Raw genomic sequence first — 16138 nt, 5'->3', positions numbered from 1 at the left:
AATACCAAATACAGATCACCTAAACTAACCCCAAATTTTCAAAAGCATGAGTTTAATTTGCTTCACATTCCTCTGTTTACATAGAAACTTTTCCAGGGTTATAAGAAACTTAATAAAGAAACAATTGTCATTACCAGCGAGTCAAGGGTTCTGTCCCAGGGCACTGAAGTTACCTATAGATAACACGTAATGATGGTTTCCAGACCGGAGTTGGGGGTTATTTATTTTTGCAATAAAATGTTTAAAACTAAAAAGAAAGCTAAATCATAGATCTGCTGCTGGGAAGTTTCTAAACGGGATTTGAGAAGAGCTTTGAAGCTGTTCCCAGGCCTTTGCTGCTTGCTTCAAAAGGGCTTCAAGAATTAGCCAGGGAATTAATTTCTAAATGGTGTCATGTGCCAGAAGCATCCAGGGCTGTGTCTGGGGTCTCTGCCAGCCGCTCTGCAGAGCTTCCTCAGGCACAGGGCTGCAGAGGGAAGGAGAGAAGGATGAGACTGCGTAAGGTTAAAGAAAAAGCAAGGCACCAAAATCAGTCCCACGGGGCAAGGGCATCAGACTCTTGGGTCTGAAGGACAGATATCTAACTCAAAGGAGCGTAGGCAAAAGGGCAGTTTTCTGGAAGAATGCTGAGGTTATTTAGGACAAGCCACAGGACAGGATGACAGCCTGCTACAGGGACAACGGGCACAAGGACGCCCGGACACAGCCGGGACCCGTCCCTCTCTCATCTCTTCTTCCTGCTGATGGTCGCCTTATTTCACAGTGAACCAGCCCCCCACCCCTGTGTGCAGGGACACAGCTGATGGCGACAGCAGGGGTTTTTGGTGTCCCCACTCCCCCTCCATTGTGGAGGTCCTGAAGGTGCAGGCGGCTAGGACAGGAACCAAGCTTTCCGAGCTGGGGAAGAACGGTTCCCAAAGTGAGGAGCTGTGACTCCAGGAGCAGGGTGGGCGCTCCTGAAGGGTCAAGCCTGGCTCAGAAGAGCAGCTTGTCCCCTTGGGCTTCACCAACCATAGACAGATTTATGGGAAGGGCCAGGCATCAGGAGACCTAGGTTCTGGTGCCAACTGCTGCCACCAGCTAATCTGCTGACCTTGGATGAGCCTCTTCCCTTCTCTGGGCCTCAGTTACTCTAAAGTGACTGAAAGACCTCAAAGGGGGCTTCCCAGCTCTGGCACTACAGGTCTCTGAATTAGGGACAGAAAGGCAGATTGGGGGGCAAAGGAGAGGTAACAAGGGCACTGGGTAGACTGATGGAGATGCAGGCACTGATTACACAGCCAACACCCTGGAGGAAATTGGGCTTTGAAGCGAAGGATGTGGGCCAGCGGAAACTGCCCGGCCAGACGCAAAACATGGAAGAGGGAGAGGGCTTGTGGCCCAAGTGGGACTGGAGCACCCGGTCATCCCGCAGCGAGAGCCCTGACCATTCATGCTGGTCAGACCCACCAAAGTGCCTCCATCTGGGTCCCCTCCCCTTGTTTCATTCCTTCCTGAATTCAACTTCTGGCACCTATGGTCCTATTCAAAAGCAGAATGATTTTGTAATCCTGTTTACTGATGTTTCCCCTCAACACATGAGCTCTCAGCCTGCCTGGTACATAGTAGGTTCTCAACGAACATTTATTGGGTAGATGAAGGATGGATATTTGGAAGACTGTGCTCCTAAAAGCTTAGGGCCATGATATTCATCTCTGTATCTTTAGCTCCAAGAATCTGGTTCACTGTAGATGCACAATAATTGTTACAAGAATGAGCCAGCCAATCACAAAACTACCTTTGCTGAATATGGATTCATATTTCTATGTGGCTTGGACTCTAAATGCATCTTGTTCCTTTTGTGTCGTTGGTCTTGCACAGTGCGTGGCGTGCAGAAAACGTTCAGTAAACACTTGTTAAAATGCAGTGAAATAAACAGCACCTCCTAAGCTCCGTATTAAATTTAAAAAATAATCCTGGGAGCCACTCATTTTCAGATACCTAATTCTGTATCAGTCAGGGATGTGTCTGCCCATAAGTTACAGAAACCTGGGTCTGCTGGGACTTAAACAAGAAAGGGCTCCTTTTTCAGGTGTAAGAAGTCCAGAGGTGAGAAGTCCAGGGCTGGCGATGAATCTACAGGTTCAGTTCTGCCGACCATGGCAAGTAGGCCTGTTGCCCATGGTCCAGCCACTGTTGCACCTCCAGGCACCGGGACCACATGGTTCAAACTTGAACTGGGACAAAGGGTAACCACCAGCTCATCTTTCCCTTTTACCAAGAAAGCAAAAGCTTTCCCTGAAAGGGCTGAGATAGTTCTACTTTCATCTCATGAGACAGACTTACAGCTTGGCTTCTGAGAAGCAAAAAATGTGTTTCCTACAATAGGACAGGTGGGAAAAGGAGGGCTAGGGGATGACATGTGACCACAGTGCTCCTATATGGAGAGGAGGGCATTTGGAGGCCTTTCAGTCCTGTTCAACATCAGTTGGGAGAAGCATTCTCCATGGGATATTCAAGGTTCTTCCTATCCCAGTCCTGGAAACTTACTCAAAACAAATGTTTTAGACAAGCACCAATCTTGGACCAAGGATTTTTTTTTAATACATTTGTTTGTTTGTTTATTTATTTATTTTTGGCTGCATTGGGTCTTCGTTGCTGTGCGTGGGCTTTCTCTACTTGTGGTGAGAGGGGGCTACTCTTTGTTGCAGTGTGCGGGCTTCTTATTGAAGTGGCTTCTCTTGCTGCAGAGCACGGGCTCTAGGCACGTGGGCTTCAGTAGTTGTGGCACACGGGCTTCAGTAGCTGTGGCTCACAGGCTCTAGAGCACAGGCTCGGTAGTTGTGGCGCACGGGCTTAGTTGCTCTGCGGCATGTGGAATCATCCCGGACCAGGGCTCGAACCTGTGTCCCCTGCATTGGCAGGTGGATTCTTAACCACTGAGCCACCAGGAAAGTCTTGGACCAAGGATTTTTAAAACATCTTACTAAAATGAACTGTTTCGGATTCCCAAGATTAGCTTGGAGTTCACAGTCGACATGCTGTCTCATAGGTAAATTCGGTGTGACGACTTTACCGTCTGACCGAGGATGCCTAGTGGCCCATCTCTGGCTGGTGGACTGAGAACTAAACACAGATGAGACGTGGAACCAAGGCTTTCATCTACCTCTGGCTGGGTAGGAGGAGTCTACCTGCCTTTCAAGGAAGACTGATGAGCCAGGTAAACACTGAAGTTTTGGTGTGGATAAGAGCCTTCAGTGGCTTCGGCAAAGGGTTCATGCTTTGGGATTTTTTAATGTGGCTCTAAGAACTGGAAAAAGGAAAAATAACCTCTTTTTTCTATGCCTTGGATGCAATTTTCAGGCCAATTATACCTTCATCTGTTTGCTAACATTATGGTTTACATATTTTAGAACCATATTTGTTCCCACATTTTCAACATGATTTTGGGACATCTGATAGATATATGTTTTTATTTATATTAGTGCCTAACAGTATGGTAAGCATTTCATAAATTCTTCTTCAGTGTCTAACTGGTATGAAAATATATGATTTCCCTGAATACATTTTTCAACCTGCCCCAATAAACAAATAAATTACGTAATTTGGCTTAAATGATTCTTCTTTGTAGATAAGCAGAGAGATGGCATCTTTTAACACTGGAAAAAGCAAGTTATATCACTCTTCCCCGCCTCACCCAATACTTTCAAGTTGACTTGTTTCAGAAAGAAGTTGAACATCTTACTCCAGCCTCTTCTTCCCACCAAGCCTTGGGAAGATGAAACAGTTCAACACAAGTAAGCTTGATAAGGGCCATCAACCAGCACAGTGGTGGCAGCACCCAGCTGGCAGTGGTATTTCAGTCTTTGGATACAACTTCTGGGTCTGCCCAAAAGGGCTGTCATTAGTAGGAGGGGACTAGCTCTCCCGAATAAGGGATGTGTGGGTTAGCCTAAAAGGACCCGCGAGGAGGAAGGTTTATTTTTGTCAGAAGATATGCATTTGTCTAATCGCCTGGAGGGAAAAGCATTGCCTTTATTCCCGCACAGTCATTGTTACGAAAATAACACAACTGGTAAGAAGCGGCAAATGAGGAAATCATACACCAGCCTCCATGAGTTGTATAAGCAACTGTCCGCGGTGAAGTCTTATTAAAGTGAAATTGTTAGTTCTCGGCTTCTCAAGAAGCATGGAGTCTTTGACTAGAAGCTCTCAGGTGGAGGCCGTCCTCCACCAGCCCTGCTGTTCGGGAGGGCAAGGTGGAGGCCGTCCTCCACCAGCCCTGCTGTTCGGGAGGGCATTTCGCTCCAAGAGCAGGAACCCACGAGAAGGCGAAGAAGGGCGCGGATGAACTCGGGGGAGGAGCCTAACGATGGCAGGTGCCCACTGCCTGGCGCATCGTCCTCACCTGCGCATCCCGGCTCCCGCCCCCCTCCCGCCCCCAAGCTGTGGACTCAGCTGAGAAGTGTCTAAGCCCCTCCTACGTGTCCTCAACAAGCCCACTGAAATATGCTAGGGGCGGGGGCGGGGCAGTGACAACGAAACGAGCGTGAGGCACGCGATCTTCGCAGACAGAAAGCCCCCCCTCAGCGGGAACACCCGGTAGAGACTGACAGAGACAGGCAAAGTGAGTCAGAGGCCTGCGTCAGCGTGAAGATGGGGACTCACTGGACCAGGGCCACATGAAGCGGCGCAAGTGAGAAATTCTCCGCCTCCGTCTTCGGCCAAGCCTTCTTTGGACCAAAGGTTTTATTTTTAGTGAATGCCATGTCTTCCCTCTTACGTTATCTGATAACGTCCAGACTTATTAAACTGCTGCAAGAAACCCTAACTCCTTTCATACCTTTGGGGGCTTAGAAACACCTCTAGGAAGGAGACGGAGGAGAACCATCTGCAAAAAGGACAGCGCGCAGGAGACTCCACGACACCCGGGTGCGAGTGGGAAGGCACCGCTCTCTGTGAATGAGGGCTGCCTGGGCAAGGTCGGGAGGCTGGGGCTCAGCTACCTAGTCGTGCTGGCAGAGCAGCAGACGTGACCATCACTTCCCTTGAGCTTCCAAGCTAACGCAACAGCCTGCATCTCATTAAAAACAAAGTCAGTTTTGGAGTTCTTCAGACGTCTCTGGTTCCTACGACATAGATCACTTTTTAAGAGAATATATTATCAAGACATTTAGAAAATCATTAAACAAGCACAGTAACTTTCAGAGATTCATTTAAGAAATGACTTTCTATACATGTCCTGGGGAAATAAGCCACCCTGACTGTGGAAGATTGCTGGTTGCCTACCTAATACCCATTCACCCTCTTCTTCTCAGAAAGAGAACTTGCAAGGTTTAGCAGGACACAAAGCTGTCTGAAAAGGGGCAACATCCCCAGCCTCCTTTTCAGCTGGCTGTGCACCTGACCAAGTTCCATCCAATGCAAAGTGAACAGAAATACTGGATTGTGTTATCAAAGTACAGCTGGCACATGCCTCCGTAAACTCTTCTTCCACCCCTCTTTCTCCTTCTTGTAGATGGAAAGCAGATGTGATGGCTGGAACTTAAGCAGCCTTCACAGACCATGAAGTGGAAGGCACGTGCTAAACATGGTAGGGCAATTAGATAGGCAGCACCTGGGTTCCTCTTACTGTCACCTGGCCACCTCAAACTGCTTCTCTTGGAACTTTTCTGTGAAAGACAAAAACACTCTTATTTAAGCTACTGTACTGGGTTGAATAGTGTCCTCCAAATTTATGCCCTTTCCAGAACCTCAGAATGTGACCTTATTTGGAAATAGGGTCTTTGCAGATGCAATTAGTCAAGATGAGGGCATACTGGAATAGGGTAACCCTAAATCCAACATGACTGGTGTCCTTGTAAGAAAGATACCGGGACAGAACGCCACGTGATAGAGATTGAAGTGATGTGTCTAAAGGCCAGGAAATGCCAAGGATGGCCACAACTACCAGAAGATAGGAAGAGGCCAGGAAGGATCCTCCCCGGGGCCTTCAGAGAGAGCTCAGTCCTGTCAACACCTTGATTTCGGACTTGTAGCTTCCAGAACGGTGAGAGAATAAATTTCTGTTGTTTTCAACCCCCCAGTTTGTGGTCATTTGCTATGGCAGCCCCAGGAAACTGGTTCATCTCCTGTTATATGTTTTGTCTTTGTTACACAAGGCCTAGCCTAACCCTCTGTACTAACCCTGCAGAACCACTGCTTTTTCCATTTGACGCCACTGTTCACTCAGGAATGGGAAATTTTGCTGGCAAATGGCTGATGATTTCCACTGATTTATAGGAGATGAAAGTTTTATTACCAGCTCCACTCTTAACTCTGCCCAGACCCTTCCTCCCTGCACCTCACACTAGATTCAGCAGTGCTCTCTGTGACCACGCAATTGATAAAAAATGCAATACAGTTGGTTCTTTGTATCCACGGGTTCCACATCCGCGGATTAAACCCACTGCGGATCAAAAATATTTGAAAAAACTTTCCAGGGCTTCCCTGGTGGCGCAGTTGTTGAGGGTCCGCCTGTCAATGCAGGGCACACGGGTTTGTGTCCCGGTCCGGGGGGATCCCACGTGCTGCGGAGGGGCTGGGCCTGTGGGCCGTGGCCGCTGAGCCTGCGCGTCCGGAGCCTGTGCTCCGCGACGGGAGAGGCCACGGCGGTGAGAGGCCCACGTACCGCAAAAAAAAAAAAAAAAAAAAAAAAAAACTTTCCAGAAAGTTCCAAAAAGCAAAACTTGAATTTGCCCTGTGCTGGCAACTATACAGCCTTTACCTTATTAGGTATTATAAGCAATCTGGAGGTGATTTAAAGTGTACGGGAGCATGTGGGTAGGTTACATGCAAATACTATGCCATTTTATATAAGGGACTTGAGTATCCTCAGATTTTGGTATGGGGGGTGTTTCCTGGAACCAATGCCCCACAGATACCGAGGGATGACCCTAGAGGTAAGGGGGGCAGAGCAGGAAAACTGCCTGGTTAATAAGATCACTCAGCGCTTACTTTCTAACACCCAGTTTCTCTTTCACTCTTGTTCTGTCATTCCTCTTCACCCTCTCCCCTCTCCCTACCCGCTGCCCCATCCACTCTGGGCAAGGAACCTTTGGGCCATCCCAGAAGCAAGTCACAAAGTGCTACCTGGAAAGTGTATCTAGACCCCTCTGAAGTAGCTGTGGTAACTAGGCCTTCCGCACCCAAATTCCAGATATATAACTGCAAGGACTCCAAAAAGAAAACAACAGTAATAATCAGAATCTGAGCTGGATGACTGCCACGTAAGAGGTGCTTTTAGCACAAGCTGCACCATCCTTGCTCTTGGCTTCTCCTCATGATGTAATGGCAAGTGCTGACCTGAAGGGCACACACAGCCCTTGCCGACAGCCTAAGCCATCAGCGCTCCCTGCTGCAGCAACAACGACCCACGAGAATGAGTGTGTCAAATTTCCCTTTTTCCAGCATTGGATGACTCCACTTATCTCTCAGTCTTCAAGTTCATTAACGCCTCTGCTGCATCACTGCCATACTTCAAGTGTCCCCTTAGGCACAGTAACCCTCTTTTACTGATGGCAGAGGTTAGAACAGAGACTGCAAAAACTTAAAGAAAATCAAAAGTTTCCTTTGAGTTCATTGATACATATTATCAATTCCCTTAAAACACCACAAACCTTAATTTACTGATAAAAAAGAAAAAAGTCAAGAATAATTATCCAAAAGTCACACCAAAAATGTTCAGAGCTCAGATAAGTTGTCATTCATTCATTCAGAGATCAGAGAGCCTAGTGATGCTCTCTGATGCCGGGCTTGTTGGCAGCGTGGACTCTTTGTGCACAGTCCGGGGGTGCGTACAGACCGGCAGCCACATGCGCTCCACAGTGTGACGAGTGCTATGACACAGGGTGACAGAGGGGGTGACGGGAGCAGAGGCCACGCCTAGCGTGGAGCTGTGGGTACAGGTATTAGCAGGCATTTATAACCTAAGTGTTGGAGCCTGAAGGATCAGCAGAAATCACCTAGGGGAAAGTGGAAGCCCCACAAGGTGGAAGAACTCTGAGAAGTTCTGTGTGGCCCTGGAGCAGGTGCAGGGGTGTGGGAGGGTGACGGTGCAAGGGGAAAGGGGAGGATGGAGAAGCACGCAGGGCAGGAGAGCGGGGGCTTTGTTGGGCATGCGAAGGAAAATCAGGGCAGCTCCAGACTTGAGGACACAGATTCAACTCGGAGTAAAGTCTAGGCCTTAGGCTGAAATCAGGGAGTTAAAGAAAGTTTGCTGAATTAAGTGAGGGGAACCCCAGCTCACTTCCCAGAACACTAGCTGGGGAATGTAGTCTTTATCTTTTGGACAGTTTCGTGTTCAGCTAAAGCTTAGAGGTCTCTTTCTAAGGAAAGGAGTGTGAGGGGTATTAGGGTAGGAAACCAGCAATCTACCACAGTCAGGATGGCTTGTCCTATTATTCTGTTGTTGTTGTTTATCTTGTCCCATGTATAGTCCAAGTGCTTAGACAACTGCCTGTACACAGCGCTTAATAAAGAATCATTGAGATAATAAAACAAAAAAACCTCATTTATGTCCTCAAAGAGATAAAGTTAGGCGAAAAAAGAAAGACCAGGATGCCATGCTAAAAAGTAAAAAGAGAGAGAGAAAGGAAGGAAGGGAGGACGGGAGGGAGGGAAGAAAGAAGAAAGAGTATATCAAAATAACATTTCAAAAAGAATTTAAGATCCAATACTTGATTAATTGGAGTTTCAGAAAAAGAGAACAGAAAACTAAATGATGAAGCAATAGTACTACATAATACAAGATTAATTTCCCAGACTTTAAAGACACAAGTCTCTAGGTTGAAAGGGCCAACGACATCATGACATTTCTCAACACTGGGAGTAAAGAAAACATCCTAAATGTTTCCAGAGAGAAAAAGATGTCACATTTAAGGAAAAATCAGAAGAGTCCTAGACTTCTCAACATCAAATGAAGGAACTAAAATGAAATGGCATAACAGCTCAGAAGTCTGATGGAAGACAGTTTAAAACCCAGCCACGTATGTAAGTATAAAAATCAAGGATGGGGTTAGAATAAAGACATTTACAGACACATAAAAACTAACAAAATTCTCATGAAGTTCCTGGCGGGATGTATTCCGTGAAAGCAAGAACACAGAAGATAGGAGACTATAAAAATAAGGGACCCAACACTGAAAACAGCCAAGGGAGGTCTCAAGATGGCAATGCACAAATACCTAGAAAGTGACCAGTCCAGATTGGGGCAAAAGGTCAGAGGACTCAGTGGGGAGAGGGCTCCAGGAAAAATATGAAACTAATGGATTAACTGATATACCTGACCAGGGGTAAAAATATTGAATAGCAGATAAAAACCAATGGAAGAATTAGGAAAAAAAACTTAAGTACATACACTAAACAGTTTTTTGGGTTTTTTTTAAACTGGGCAATTATTATTAACTCTACAAAAACCCGGAAGTTATATAAGAAAATAATCACGATATACTACCTGGATCATAAGTGGATCATATTTATGTACTAGTAAGTTAGCAGTGACTACTGCTTTAACACAAAATTTTGATGTAAATATATTAGAACTGGGGAGGAGATACAGGACACAAAAGTGGGGTTAAGAGAGCTAAATCCTCCTCTCCCATAACAGAAAATCCTTAAAAAAAAGTCTAAAAATAGAAAGTCAAGAAATAGCATTATTAGCAAGTGAGTTAGAGCCAGGGGAATAGATGCCATGAAAAGACAGTTATAAGAGTTGAATGTATTTTCCTTGGGGGAACAGGATTGGCGGCCAAGGGGGCAGGTCTAATTTGCTATAAACCTTTGAGCACTTAATTTTACAACTTAAATTGCTCTGAAAATAGGAACAACAGCCCTGAACTTACTTTCCAACCCAAATTTTTGTAGTAATTATGCAAAATTCAGTTCAGAATGACTCAGTACAGTTGGTCCCTTGTAAACGACCCATATTCATACCCGTATCTAAGGTGGTTTACTGACTTGCCATGCGTTTACTTCCGAGGTGACACAGAGCCAGCATGATTGTTTCTTAATTCTTGATTATGACCCTAAGAACAGAATTGCAAGAAACTGCAAAGTGTGTCTTTGCTAGTTTAAGATTTTTTGCCATATTCTCGCTTTGATTCCACTTGTTCCTTCTGTTTTTCCAAGATAAACCAGTAATGAATTCCCTTTAGCAACTTGTCCACCCATTTCCTCCCATCACGAGCTCTGGTTTCAGCAGGACACAGACACACTCATGGGCTCTGCTCCAAACCCACCCATGGGGACAGTGTGTGGCTTATCAGAACTTTGAAGACTTCATGTGTTCACTGCTTAGACAGACACTTACGGAGAGGGAGAAAAGGGCAACAGGAAGCAGATAACAGAAGAGATTTAATAAGAGGTATTTTTAATATCATGTGAGAGTGCAGAGGAGGGAAAAAGGTGGTTGCTAAAGAAAAAGACCCAGCTGTCATCAAATCCAGAAGTTGCTGTTATCCTGAAACATATTTAAAAATATTTGCAGACCATATAACTTTTAAAGGGACAATAATGTAACAACACTCTTTCTCTATTATTATAGTTGTATGAACCCAAGGCGCTCTACACGTAAAATATTCCCCCAAAAAAGTTTTAGATTACGTTTAAAAAATTAAACTTATTTTGTGAATGTCTAGCTGATAAACGAAGGAAACTTACTAAACAGCATTTCACAAAATAGGGTCTATGTGTTGCCCTTCGTTTAGCAAATAATATCTATCTCTTAATAACTGAGTACTGAGTAAGAAGAACATACTTCTAAAAGGAAATTGCTAATTTTCCCATACTGTCAATATATGTGCATTTACATAAAACGTCATTATTAAATTCATTGTTCTTCAAAAGATCTAAAAATCTTTAGAATATTCTGCTTAAAAAAAAAAAAAAACAACACATGCAGCTCCATAATTTAGATCCATCATGACTCAAGGTCCAGGACTCAACCACTTCTGTACCTTACTGCCTTCAATCAGAGGTCAGCAAACAACAGAGAAAAGATAGAAAGACCAATCCAGAAACTGACTAATACAAGCTCCAGAAAGAGATACAATGAAGGAAGGGGAGGGAATTATCAAGGCAATATGTTGTGAAGAATTTCCAGGATATGAATTCAAAGGACATGAATTTCCAGATTGAAAGAGTCCATCTCTAACACCCAGCATAGGCGTGAAGAGAGAGGCACATCAAGACACATAATCATGACACTTGAGAACAGTGGTTCCAAACCCTTCCAGAGAGAAGAAAACAAATCATAAAGGATGATATTGATTCTCTCAACAGCAATACAGGAAGAGAATAGTATAGCAACGCCTTCAAAATTCTGAGGGAAAATGGGTCTTAACCAGGGAGTCCCTATTTAGTCTAATTAGCAATTAAGTATGATGACAGAATTAAGATATTTTCAGATGCAAAGCTTCAAAAAACTGTATCTCCCAAGTCTCTTTTCTTAGGAAACTACTAGAGGATAAGCTCCAGCAAAAAGATAGAGGAAATCAAGAAAATGAAGATATAGGATCCAGCACAGAGGACCCAACACGGGAGAGACGAGAGAATTTTAATAATCCACTGACTTCCTGGAAAATGAAAGGGTCCAGCCTTCAAACACTCCTTCTAACCCTCTCTGTTCATTCTTTCAAATTAGTCATAAAACAACACTATAAACAATTCAGAAATTAGCATTTATATATATATTTTAAATATTAACTTATTTCTGGCTGCGTTGGGTCTTCGTTGCTGCGTGCGGGCTTTCTCTAGTTGCAGCGAGCGGGGGCTACTCTTCGTTGCAGTGCGTGGGCTCCTCATTGCGGTGGCTTCTCTTGTTGCGGAGCACGGGCTCTAGGCATGCAGGCTTCAGTAGCTGCAGCACGCGGGCTTCGTTGCTCCGCAGCACGTGGGATCGTCCCGATCCAGGGCTCGAACTCATGTCCCCTGCATTGGCAGGCGGATTCTTAACCACTGTGCCACCAGGGAAGCCCTAGTATTTATACTTTTAAGACATTCCGCATATTGTTCTCAGCTGAGCCAACTGTATACGGTGACTAATTTTCATCATTATACAACTTTTCCTGTGATTAACTGAGTCAGAGTATGTAATAAATCAATTCCATTCCCCACCCCACCCCACCAGAGACATCGGTCTGAGAGCCCTCCTCTTCCTGCTCCAGTGGGGACTGAGTTCTCCAGGCCTTCCGCACGTCACAGCTACTGGACCAAGACTTCCTTTCCCATCATCCTGGGAAATACTTCTCCTTGTCTCCTGTGTTGGGTCCCCTGCTTCCCTGAGCCAATGTCATCTTTTCTGGATTTACTCCTTGAGCTGTGGTGGGAATTAAGGAGGTGGAGACTGAGTTCAGACTATTCTCCTTAGACGCCTGCTCAGGAAGAGAAGGATGAAGAATAGGGGCAGTGGGGGGGCAGTATATTTCTAAATACACCCTCATGAGGGTATATTTAGAAATACAGAGGCAGACACCAGAAGCAGCCAGCTAAAACTGTTAAAAGCAGTTACCGCAGGAGAGGTATAGAGCAGAGGACTGTTGTTTTCCATTATAAGCCTCATGGTGCCAATACCTTGCACGAGTAGCAATTCACTAGGTGCAAGATAATTGTTGGAAGACTAGTGGGAAAGGGCCAGTTCTCCAGGCAGAGGGAAGGACATGAGCAAAAGCCCTGCCAGTGTTTCCACTGCTGGAACATAAGGTGAAGGTGTGGTGGGGAAGCGTAAGCACGGGGTAGAGAGAACTCCCCAGTTTACTCACTCACTCTGTAAGAGTCTAGAGTGGCTGTGGAGAATGGTCGGAAGACTCTGATATTTGGGGGTAACTTGAATGGCTGGGGTACCGCTTCGGCAGATTAGAGGAGGGTAAGATTAGAGCAGGGAGTCTAGCCGGAGACCAGGGTCTGTCACAGGCAAGAGATGATGAGGTCTGAAATCAAGGAACTCCTCCGGGTTAACATGAAAGATGGAAAAGAAATAGAATCAACAGGTCTCAACTACAGATTGGGCTGGATGTAAGGGGACGGGAGTAATCTAGGTGATGCTTCCCCCAAATTAGAGAACCTGGCAGGTATGAAAGGGGAAAAGTGAGTGAAGTTTGGGACAAGTGTGTGGGATGGGAAGGGATCATCTAATAGGCAGTTGGATTGAGATCTGAAGTTTTGTAATGACAACTGGCAGAGATAAAGATGCGTGTCGGCCACAGCAGAAACTAAAGGCCAGGAGAGTAGGAAAAAAACACCTAGGAAGAGGGAGAAGGGTAAGAGATAAAGGGAAACACTAACAGGAAGAGTGGTCACAGGCCTCAAGAAGGGAGTGGTTAACAGTGTCAAATGTCATAAAAGGTCAAGAAAGAGAACAGAATAGATCCCATGAGATGCGGGGCACAGTGATCTTTAACAGAGCAACTGAGGAGGAGGCCTGGTGGAAGTACAGGTCTAGCCTGTAGTCAGTTACAACCCCCGTTCCTTGAGTGTGGGCTGAACCGAAGGGGTGAGCAAAGTAAAGAGGAGGCAGTAGAGTGCAGGTGATTCTGAGAAGCCTGGCTGTGAAAAGAAGAAAGAGCAGGGGCACTGGGGAGCAGCAGAGTGAGTTAAAATTCAAGGGTTTGACTTTTTTACCCTAAAGAAGTGAGAGATTTGAGAATGCTTATATGATTCAGAAAAGTTGTCAGTACAGGGAGAGTGTGAAGATACAGGAGGGGCAAGAGTAAACAGCCCTACCATGCAATCCAGCATCACACTCCTAGATATTCCCCCAACTAGTGTACAAACTTATGTCCACAAAAAACCCGCACACAAACGTTCATAGCAGCTTTACTCATAATCGCCAAAACCTAGAAGATGTCCTTCAATAGGGGAATGGCTGAACAAACTGGTACATCCAGGTAATGGAATAAAAAATGAGCTCTCCAGCCACAAAAAGACATGGATGACTCTAAAATGTACAGTGCTACATGAAGGAAGCCAGTCTGAAAGGCCGCGCACCATATGACTTCACTACATGACCTTCTGGAAGAGGCAAAACTATGGAGACAGTAAATAGAGGAGTATCTGGCAGGCATGGGGGAGGGGAGAAATCTGAATAAGTGCAGCACGGGGCATGGTTTTTTTATTTTTAGGGCAGCGAAACCGTTCTGTACGATAGTGTAATATAATTTACAAATTAAGCATTTGTAAAGACCCGTAAGACTTTACAGCCTGAAGAGTAAGCCTTAAATTCTTCAAAACTCATTTAGGGGGTTGGGGGATCCCAGGATGAAATGAAGAATGGGACAAATAAATCTAAATATATTACAAACAAATAAAACAATACTACTGAAGGTTGGGGTAGGGGAGAAAGTGCTGAGCTAAGTAACTGGAAATGTGTGGAGTCTGTAGGACTAAGGGCGTGATAAACTGCACATAAAGCACCGTACTCTAGTTGGTAGAGTTGTTTCCCACAGGGCGTGGACCAACGATTCTGAAGGTGCCGCGTACGTATACTGGAATCGAACAAGTAAGTGGATGGCAGAAGTGGGGGCTTCTCCCCGTGGCAGTGTGAAGTTACTGTTGAGCAAGTGGAGGAGGCTAGAATAATCAGATCAGACATCAGTATGAGCTCATGTTTACCTTAATATAGATACAGATGGTTACATATCTACACATATATATTTCCTTGCTCTATTAGATGAGAGGGCCTAGACGCAGTGACACCCCATTAGCAATGAGCACACCTAATGCCCAGACCTTGGTTCCTAATACCACTCTCCAGTAAAAGGAACCATGGCAGGAAACAGACAAGGTGAGCCTGGAGCATCGTGTAGTTCCAGAAAGTAAGGAAGTGCTAAAAAAACAAACAACACACAGCAATGGGATGTCGAAAGCTAAAGGGATACAGCTGCCAACTGCAAAAGCTTCCAATTGCCAAGGCTGGAACAATTTGAGCAACAACACAGAGTAATATTGGATTATAACCCAAAGTGTAAGATAAATATCCATATGTCCATACTGATATAAATGACTGAATAAGTAAACAAACAGATAAAACTTCCATGCAGAGCTCCAAATAACTTACATAGCTACTCCATTCTAAGGAGGTGGAACATACCTCCTGCTCCTTAAGTGTGGGCTGTGCACAGTGACTTTCTTCCAAAGAGGAGAAGGGAATCACTTCACAGTGGACAGGCCTGACAAACATGACCTCAGCCGGGTGACCAAGTCAACATGAGCAGGGGTAAGTTGTGTTCACAGTGTGTGCGCCCTTGATACAAAGTGATGGGAACGTACTTCACCTCTGTGGTCTTCCTCTCCCTAAAACATTACCCCAGTCTAACCATGAGAAAAACACCCGACAAATCCCAGTTGAGGGATGATCTACAAAATACTTGACCAGTACCCAACACTGTCAAGGTCATCAAAAACAAGGAAAGTCTGAGAAACAGTCACAACCAGGAGGAGCCTAAGAAGATAAGACTATTAAATGGAATGTGGTATCCTGAATGGGATCCTAAAACAGAAAAAGGACCTCAGCTAACAACTAGAGAAATTTGAATAAAGTACATAATATGCTAATACTATATATTCTACAGGTATATAATAATGTGTCAATACTGATGCATTAATTGTGACAAATGTACCACACTAATATAAGATATTAGTAACAGAGGAAGCTGGGAGTGTATAAGGGAACTCTGTACTACTGTCAAGGCAATCTATAAATCTAAAATTCAAGTTATTTTTTAACATATGGGAGAGGAATAACTAATAGAGCTGGGGATGTGAAATCCAAACTAGCCCAAGGTCAGAAGGCAGCAGTGAGAAAGACGGGGTCACGCTGTCACTCCTCCATCCTTCCCCTGCAGTTCTGTCTGGAAGCCCCCCTGTTGCCTTTCCAGAGGGCAATGCCTCTTCTTCCTTCAAGCCCCAGCATACATCCCCTCTCGTTTATTGCCATCTTGGCCTTTGCCACACCTAACAGATCTGCTCGGTCATCTATGACCTCGGTACTTCACACACAGTCAGCAAATTTACTGCCAATTTATTGTATACCAGACACGTGCTAGATGCTGGGACTAGAGATAAGTGCCATTCACCACAAACAGCTCAGTCGAGGGGCATCTCTTAAGTTAGCCTGTTTCACCTT

Source organism: Phocoena phocoena, chromosome 2 (assembly GCF_963924675.1).
Source record: "Phocoena phocoena chromosome 2, mPhoPho1.1, whole genome shotgun sequence".
Taxonomy (NCBI): Eukaryota; Metazoa; Chordata; class Mammalia; order Artiodactyla; family Phocoenidae; genus Phocoena; species Phocoena phocoena.
Note: the sequence above shows the minus strand (reverse complement) of the source record.